We start from the raw sequence: 9678 nt of genomic DNA, 5'->3' as shown, positions 1-9678 counted from the left end.
TGGCAAATGCTACTGGTAATTCAATATTGTCATATGTTTGTGCTAGGATAGCACCACATGCAATTTTGGAAGCATCTGTTATTAGAACAAATTCTTTGTTAAAATCAGGAAATTGTAAAATTGTTGGGGAAATTAGTTGATTTTTAAGCATATCAAATGCATTTTGGCATTCAATATTCCAAACGAAGGTAGTGTTTTTCCTTAATAATTTGTTCAAAGGGTTTGCTATCTGAGCAAAATTTTTTATAAAACGCCTGTAATAATTACAGAACGCGACGAATCGTCGTACGTCATCTGCATTTTTAGGTATAGGGTAGTTGCAGATCGTATCAAATTTGGATTTATCTGGCTGAATTCCTTTTTCAGAAATGTGGTGACCTAAATAAGTTACGTCAGCTCGAAAAAAATTACATTTGGATGGATTTAATTTTAAATTGTGGTTTCTTAATTTCTGAAAAACTTTTTCCAAGTTTGCAAGATGATGGTTGATTGAACAACCGATGACTATGATGTCGTCAATATAGAGAAATGCGCACTCGGGACCTAGTCCGCTAAGTGCGATTGACATCATGCGTTGAAAGCTATTCGGGCTAATATTGAGTCCGAATGGCAATCGTTTAAATTGAAAATGTCCGCGTTCCTGTAAGGAGAATGCGGTGAATTCTCTAGATTTTTTCTCGATTTCTATTTGGTGGAAACCGGACTGTAGATCTAGAGTAGAGAAATACTTTGCTCTGCCAAGTTGGTCAAGAATGTCGTCAATTCTTGGTAGAGGAAATTTGTCGGCTAGTAATTTTTTATTTAGTTGCCGAAAATCTACAACTAGTCTCCATTTCTTTTCTGTGCTAGTTGTTTTCTTTGGAACAAGCATAATGGGTGAATTATAATTAGAAACAGATGGTTCTATCACATCATTTTTGATTAAGTCGTCCACTTGACGGCACATTTCTTCACGCTGGCTATGCGCGTTTCTATAATTTTTTATATATACTGGTGATTTGTCACTCAGGTGTATTTTTTGTTTATAGAAATTGTTTGCAGATAGTGTGTCGTCCTTTAGGTGGAAGATATCGTTATACTTATTGCATAATTTAATAAGGCTATCTTTTGCAGATGCCGAAATTTTTTTTAAATTGAGCTCCTCTTGGAGAGCATCATTTCGTTTAATATTCCGAGAATCAGTTTCGCTGATCGTCGCCAATTGAAAATTGGTTAAATGTTCATATTGTGGTAACAAATGTTTGATTAAAACGGGTTCGTTATTGGTATTTACAATCTTTATATAAGGAGATTCTTTATTTACAATTGCGTTGCTGCTAAATACTCCAGGAGCGATCTCTGAGGCAATTAACACAACGTCTCCTTCTGGATTAAAATTATTAATTATTCTATATGTTTCTGCTCTAGCTGGTAACCAGGTTGAGCCACCTAGATTATTGTGTATAGGTATATCTATATTTATGTTATGTACATGCATTGACAGCAACCATGCATCATAATTTATCGAGCATCGGTATGTTGCCAAAAAATCTCTTCCAATAATACCATCGGTTGGTATAGGAAAATCATCGTTAATTATATGCAGAGTACCCTCAATAGGTGTGTCTTGCATGTAAAAGATGCATTTGGTAATTCCATGGCTCTGCAGTTCACCAGGAATAATCCCTTTTAGTTTGTATTTGCGAGTTGTATCTATGCTTGTACCTGGCAAGATACATTCGCTTTTAATGAGTGATATGTCAGCTCCTGAGTCGACCAGGAAAGTGCACATCTTGCTCGAATTGTTCAATTTGAGCTTTATGAAATTCGAGGCAGCTACGTTTAATGTGTAGACTGCCCGTTTCCTAAAAAAAGATGGTTGGGCGGTGGTTGGATTCGGTCCGCTGTTGGTTGATCAGGTAGGCTGCTTGGTGCTGAGTCAGTGACATATATATATATCGTCCCTGACCTTGCTTACTGCGGTAATTGTTATGCTGAGGAGTCGAATTATTTCTTCCTCGTCCTCTGTTATTGTTTTGGTAAAATTGCTGCGTGTTCCCGTTTGTGCTAAATCGGTTAGCTTGTGTATTATTAGGAGTATAGTGCTGCATGTTACCATATGTGTTATATCGGTTAGTTTGTGCATTGGGACGTCGCCTATCAAAATCGCTAACACGTGTATTGCCACGATAATTTCGTGTGTTGTCAACACGATCGTAGTGTTGACGGTGCCGGAAATGCATAATTTGTGCATTTGGTACGCTGTGGCTTTCGTGCTCCGAGTTCTCCAATACTTTTTGTGTGGCTATTTTTATTGAGGAAAAATTTCCTGCTTTAAGTATAGTACGTGTTTCATGGTTTTTTAAACCGTGAATTAGGGCATTAACTCCAGCTTTTGTAGCCATTGAAGCTGCTACATCACCTGGAATTTGCCTTTCTATATAAGTGTTTTGCAGTTGAAGTGTTAATTCTTCTACTTCATCACAAAATTTGTTGAGAGGTCCTCGCTGTTGTGAAAATTTCAATTTAGCGAGAACTTCATCTGGGGTTTTGATTGATGCACAGCGGGCTTTTACATCCGCTGTAAGTGCATCAATTGATACTAAGTTAATGGGTAGGCCAAGTCTTGCCTTACCCGTTAATCTAGTTCTAAGGAATTTTATTGCCATCGGCATATGTTCTGCCGATGTCATTTCTTTTAGTAACTGAGCCGAGTCGATAAATGCCTCCAACTCGTCAGCAGTTCCATCGTACTTTTGTACGATGGCTGTCGCAGTTTTAATATCAAAGTCAGGCATTTTTGGTTTACCTGCCGATAGCCGTCTGCAAAATATGGCTGTTTTAGCTAGAGTTTTTAAAGTAGTTTTCTTTAATATTGTTGTTGTATCCAAGATCTCTAATGATGCTTGGTACTTTGTTTTTAAATTTAGAAACTTATCGCATTCGATGTTCCACTCTTCGTGCGATATCCGATGTTTTAATTTATTTAATTTGCTTTTGTATTCATTATAGAGATCGGAAATTTCTTCCTTTTTCTCTAGAATACCTTGTAGGGTTCTAGCCCTGCCCTTGCTCTTATTTAAATTTAGCTGTATCCTGCAAAGGTGCGAGTCTATTTCTCGTAACCTTTGCATGAATACGCAAAAACAAATGCGTATGTTAACTTGTCTATCTGTTAGTCTGTTTTATCTCTAATTTATGTGCATTCTAAATTTGGTCTATACTTGCAAGCGATTTCCTTGCCTTCTTAAATGCTTGGCGCTTGACGTATCTTGTGTACGTTTGATAAATTGTGAATATCAGTTGTATGGAACAAATGGTCAGTAATAACCAGTACTTCGTATCTTGGTTATCTTGCCAATTTGCGTGCTGTTCCAAGCTATTAATTATATTTATTTGCGGATCTCCGCTTACTGTCGGGGATTTACTTGTTCTAGACCCCATTTTTTTTTGAAATTTAATGTATTAGTATCTAATAATTAAAATTTAACATACAGTATATAATAATTTAATATCCATACATTCGGTGAACAGGTTGTGGTGAAACATTTTTGGGAGGAATTTGTTTTTGCAATCCCGACTATATCTCATGTCTTAAGAGCAATTTGGAAAATGGAAGGATCAAAATACATTATTTGGATTGTAATGTATCTTTAATAGATCTGCTTTGTAGTGTATCAATTTTGATAGACTATCTGATTTTGGTGTAAATTACACTGAATAAGAACAAAAGCTAAAATAGAATCCTGACTTTATTTTCGTCGGATTATTGCACTATTCCTCAACAGAACAACATAGTGTAAATGTATTGTCAAATCAAAATAATTTTAACTAAAATCTTCCAAAATATGATTGTTTTCAAGATGACTTAAGTTTTGTTTAAAGGAAAAAAAAATCGTTAAGGTATTTCCTTTTTCTAAGTTATTCGTTTTTTTTTTTTAAAATGCGCATAAAATTTTCTGTCACTTTTCTGTTGACGTCAGGGCGATATTCTGAACCGTTTGAAAACTACACGAAATAAGAATATACAAATTATTCATTTTTGTTTGGTTTTTGACGTAAGTTCAACAATGCTGTTAAAATGAATCTTGATTTGCATCTTCTCCGGTGACATCTGTATTTCATGCATTGGAAAGAAAACAGCGTTTTCTGTTCATCGAACTCTTACCTCCGGATTCTGCTGCTGTTGCTAGTATCACCGTTACTCTCCGACAGTCATGCACCCAAACCGTCCGAGTAGGGAGAGGTACTGCTACGTGTCGAATTAATTTGTAACAACTCGTGGGCCTGTGGCGGGTGTGTAGGCATGTAGGCTGGTTCGGTCTGCCTGTGCGTTGCCCGGTTCTCGATCCGCCACCGGCGCAGCTGGTTTCAGTGACGACGGGGCCATCATCGGCGGCGGTGGTGGTGGCATAGTTACCAAACTGTTGCCGTACAGCTGCTTCACTTCCTCATGGTGTTATGCGGGTGTCTCCGTTTCCTTGGTTCTACGTGGCACTAGTTCTCTGTGTGGCACTAATTCTTCTTCGGTGTGGATGATTTCACACGTTTGTTTCATTGCCAAAAGCAAACTTGCATGCTTATCGATCACCAATCAGTAGTCTGAATTTGTTGCCACTGTCAAACACTTGAATGTCCTTATCCAGGTATAACCAGTTATTTCAAAACGTCACTTGTTCGGAATCGAACTTTTCTCGATTCATAGTTCAAAAAGAATGACATCAACAAACCGATCACGTACAGGATCAACTTTAACTTCTCGTAAACATCCTTATAACGAACTTTTATCACTCCTGTTCAAAATTGATACATTCACATTTCCAAGTATATTATTCAGTTAGAGGCTATTTTTCTGTGGCACCCTTGCTCGATTTCATGCAACTGAGTTTTTCGTTTGTTGGTTTGCACCGTTTTCACTTTTTCTTTTTCACGGTCGCCATCTGGTAGCTTTTGGCTACCTTTTGGTTTTTCGAAGGTAAGGATTGCTCGTCCCTAAGGTAAGACTAAGAATGTTTTTTTTATTAATTCCCAAGGCTTATTTTATATGCGCTGGCATGTTGCGCGACATGTTTGTATATTTTGGTTATTCTGAGTAAAGCCAATTGGAGAGAGACAGAGAGGCTACCTAGAATTGGTCGCTACTCGGGCAGAGGGTGTGTGCCCATAGATAGCACTGGACGTAGGGAAAAACGCTTGTAAAGCGAAAGGTTCTATCAATAAACAATTGAATATATTTTGCTTTAGCTGGGTGTTTCTCGGCGTTCACGACACATGCGAACCATATGGACGGTTTCGCTAAGGCGTGTACCGAGCCGAGGTAGTTAATTTGAATGAGCTAGAGATAGGTGATTAGATGTATTACACACGCTTGACTAGGGGTTTGCTCAGGAACACAAATTGTGTCTCCGTTTTTTGGAGCTAGCGTCAATCCGGCGCTAGCTTTGCCCGTTAACTAAGTTGGTGTCGGATTCTGATGAGACGAAGTCGAAACGTAAATTCAATAACTAATCGAGCTATTTTTTTTAATTTCGATTATAGAGGTTTAAACCTTAAGGTCATTCGCCTCTTCGGGTTAGAAAAATCTCTTATGAAAAATTTCTAACCCTATGTGCGGGGTCGGGACTCGAACCCAGGTGCGCTGCGTACAAGGCAATCGATTTACCAACTACGCTACGCCCACATGTCCAGAGTTGCGAATCGCCAGTTCGTGCGGTGTGATATCCAACTTAGCTTAAACTTCCAATCAACTGGTCAATGATGTAAGTATATTAGTTTGTCGTTACTATTAAATTCAAATTTGCTCTTTTTTAAATTATAAGTTTTAACTCTCGAATCTTTTCGGATTAGGAAAATCTCTCACACTACATGCGGGGTGGGAAATCGAGCGCAGTCGAGCTGCGTACAAGGAAATAAATTTACCAATTACCCGCCTTCATCAAAATTATTTACAAAGCCTTTCACTGGTGCAAAACAGCCGAATAAAAAACCAGGTAACTAGAACAACAGAGTAGTTTTATTTTTTGCGAAAATTGGGAATTTTCGAGCAATGCTTCCTACCGGAGAATTGCAGATTATAGTTGACAGAAATTGACCATAGACACCTTTTTGAAATCCAAGATGGCAGCTTCCGTTCACCACAAATTACTGAAAACCATTAACGATATGGGGTTTGAAAACCATATGGTGGCTTTCGGTAACCATAAAGCACTAGATACCATTGTCAATATTTGTATCATTTAAAGGGGAGGGGGAACAGTAGATGACAGAGTCTGATGCTTGACGCAATTTGGAAATTTAAGATGGTGGCTTCCGATAGCAACTAAACTCGATAGATCACCATAATGTGTTGTTTGAGTCTCATTTGAGAGGGGATCTTTACCAGCTCAAAGATCGTAGCCTTTTTGAAATCTAAAAATGTGGCATATGGTTACCCCAAAAACTTGAATGATTGTCATTGTCATTTCTCAGCCCACACCCTGGCAGACGTTTATCCGCCCATCTAGACTCTGTCAAGATGAGGACCTACAAAGTCTAACTGTTCGTATGTGCTAGTCCGTATAGCACACCAGTTTCTTCCACAAGCAGGCGCCGGCTGTTAACCAATCCCACAAGTTTCAGATACATTACATAGAGGATAGTCGGAGGTAGAAAATGAAGAGATAGTAGAGAGATTATGGTTGGCTGAAACGAGACAAGAAAAGCAAAATAATTGTGATTAATATCGAGGTTATAATAAATAAGTAAACGATTTCTCATCTGTTGTTTCCTTGTTCGTAGTCCTCCTTCCTGTTCCTAATCTGTTTGGGCTATTGGCTTTCCGTTTCCTTGGCCGTCACCATCGGTACTGCTTTTTGCTGTTAACGGTCAGAGGATTTATTTTATTTATAGGCTTTAACCAAAGTGGTCATTCACCTATCAAAGGGTGCTTATATTCTATGTAACCTCTTAGTCTATTTCATTTGTTACAGCGAGATGCGCACCAGGTTCCGGGGCGATCATGGTATTCCTTTCTCTTGAAATGTCTGCGAACAAGTTGGCGTTTTTTAGGAATGCCTGTAGTTTCTCCTCTCGTGATGGGTCATTTCCAAGAGTATCCTTTATTGATGATGATATATCGTGTTGTCGACGAAGGTCCTCGTAGACGGGGCAGTTGACGGTTATATGTTTGTGAGATAGTGTGGGCGTGAGTGATTTTGGTGTGCCCTACACGGAGTCGCGAGAGTACCCTTTGCTCTATTCTGCTCTCCCTGTCTTCCCATATTTGGAGAGATCCCTTGATTTTCTGTAAGTGTCATCGCAGGTTCCTCCAGTGGCCGATGAAGTGATTGCAGGCTTTCTACTTGAATGATTTAATGACATCATTTACCGGAACTTCTCGGGTAACCATTGACCTCGTTCGCCGACCGATAGCGATCAGATGATCAGCGGTCTCGTTGCGCTTGATTCCACAATGGCCCGGATCCCAGAAAATCGTAGTGAGAATATCACAGCTATCTTCGATTTCCTGGATGTACGGATGCTTCGATTCTTCGTTCTCGAGTGCCAAGATGACCGGAAAAAATTACCGTTGGTATACCTTCGGATTTTCTGCGTATGGTGACGGCTAGACGTAGAGCTAATCACAGATACCGTTTACCCCTATTCCAACTTCTTCCAGCTTTGATCCGTCAGTGAAGATTCATTCAGAGCCGTTTTTCTGTTGCACTTGGTGTGGCGGGAGCTTATGGTGCGGACTAGTCTTTTTCCTACTTTCGCAATCCTTTTTTATTTGCTGGAAGTGGGACTTGAAGGTTGGTTCCTTGCGAAATGGTATCGTTGCACCAGCGAGTTTCACGAGTCGGTCGAAAGCAACGTGGTGGGAGTTGCAGCAGTGTGCAATAGCGCATTGCTTTGGGGCAATATATGCCCCGATCTGGTTTGCTATTTCCGTAGGGTCCACAGTAGTCGTTCCATGAACATTAAGGGAAAATCCAGTATGTCGGCATTTACCGCTAAGTGCGTTGACCCTTCTCCACAGTTCCTTGGTGGAGAAAGTCGGGTTAATGCCATCGAGGAACTCTTTCTTCCTAAGTGTTACGAGCTTTTCGTTCCAACACGGAACATCGTGACATACAGACCTCATTAGGGGACAGCTGTCGTGGTGGTGGTAGACAATCGTCTGTAGGTCATTTGCCGCATTCCCCAGATCATCTTGAGATTTGACTATTCTCCCCGTTCTCTTTGACTGTGCCAACTATGAGCGAAAAGTACACCAGTTTGTTTTATTTCTTTCCAGTGGTTATCGATTTTTTAGCTTCAATGGCGAACATTATGTGTCTGTGATTCGACCGACTAGGTTCGTCTGAAAAACCGCCAGCACTTTAACTTAGTTATTTGAGCTCTGGATACCGTAAGGTCCAGTACCTCGCGCCTAACTGCGTTTATAAATGCATTGTATGATGTGCATTAGCATCGCATCCTATGATGAATGGCTTGTTTATGCTTCTGCAGTATCTTAAGCGGACATCGATTTCGGCCGGTAGACCACCGTTATTGCAACGACGTCTCGTCTAATAAATCCTGTAATTGGAGAACATTTCATAACCCTATTTATCAAAACAGCAAAATGGCTTCAGAATATACTAACCTGTGAGGTGATGCATTTAAACCAAAGATTTTGTGTTTGTTTGCCCACGGCTCCTGTATTTGAGGGATGTCTAGGCGCTCTATTATGAACCTTCAGACAAAGATGCTTGTGGCACCTTATGCGTGATTAAGGTTCACTTGTATGCAGCGAATGCTGCTCATTTCGACGATTCCGTGCTGTCGAGTTTTGGAGCGAAATCTTTGGCCCCCTACATTTAGCGTACGACTGAACGCTTTCTGGGTCTGCTCAACGATCCCGCATTTATTAAGATTCTTGCCTTATTTTGCTTTTGTTAGTATTCTTTTGCCAATGGGGATCACCAGAGTCTTACCTCGTGTTGCAGATCGTAAGCCGCACAGGCTACGAGGCTGTTTGCTACTGATGTGTTCGTTGCCACTGCTTCAGGCATGCTTTGAGCAGTGGTTCAATGTGTTCACATTGGAACACCGACGGAAGCCTTGCCAGAACTAGAGCTACCATGTTCATTGAAGGCCGAAGCTGCGCTAAAAGAAAGTTTAGCTGGTTGTGCTGTGAGATTACCAGTTTTAATGAAGCGTCATCCACCGAGGTGTCCTGCAGCCACTTAGCTGTATCCCATTTGCACAAGCGTTTTCAAGATAGCCTTGTTGCACTTCCTGAACTGGGTCTTCATTTGTTCGAGCTCAACACCATGGCGCTATCGATCAGTGTACATCGAGTGGCTTTCAGCTTTTCGAGGCTGAGGGTGTACGTAGAGTATCCAACCGCAATGATGACTACCGAGATCATTTTGGCCGTTTCGTTGTAGGTTGGGTGCTGTTCATCTTTTTGTGGCGTTCCAGGATGATGCCCCTTGATTTTTTTCGGTTGGGGCCTCTTCCTACAGTCGCTGTCGCTTGGTTAGTCTATTTCCTTGACCCCTTTCCGATTACTCTCCTCTTCTCTAGCTGGAGAATTGAGGATATAACACAAAACCTTCACCAACGACCCGCCATGCTCACCAATTTTATCCACTTCTACCTTCATCGTTGCAATCTTCTCTAAACTCAACTTCACTGTTCTTTTTGTTTTCTTCCGTTTTGTTCCCACGAATA

The sequence above is a fragment of the Topomyia yanbarensis genome, chromosome 1, assembly GCF_030247195.1.
Source record: "Topomyia yanbarensis strain Yona2022 chromosome 1, ASM3024719v1, whole genome shotgun sequence".
Classification (NCBI taxonomy): domain Eukaryota; kingdom Metazoa; phylum Arthropoda; class Insecta; order Diptera; family Culicidae; genus Topomyia; species Topomyia yanbarensis.
Note: the sequence above shows the minus strand (reverse complement) of the source record.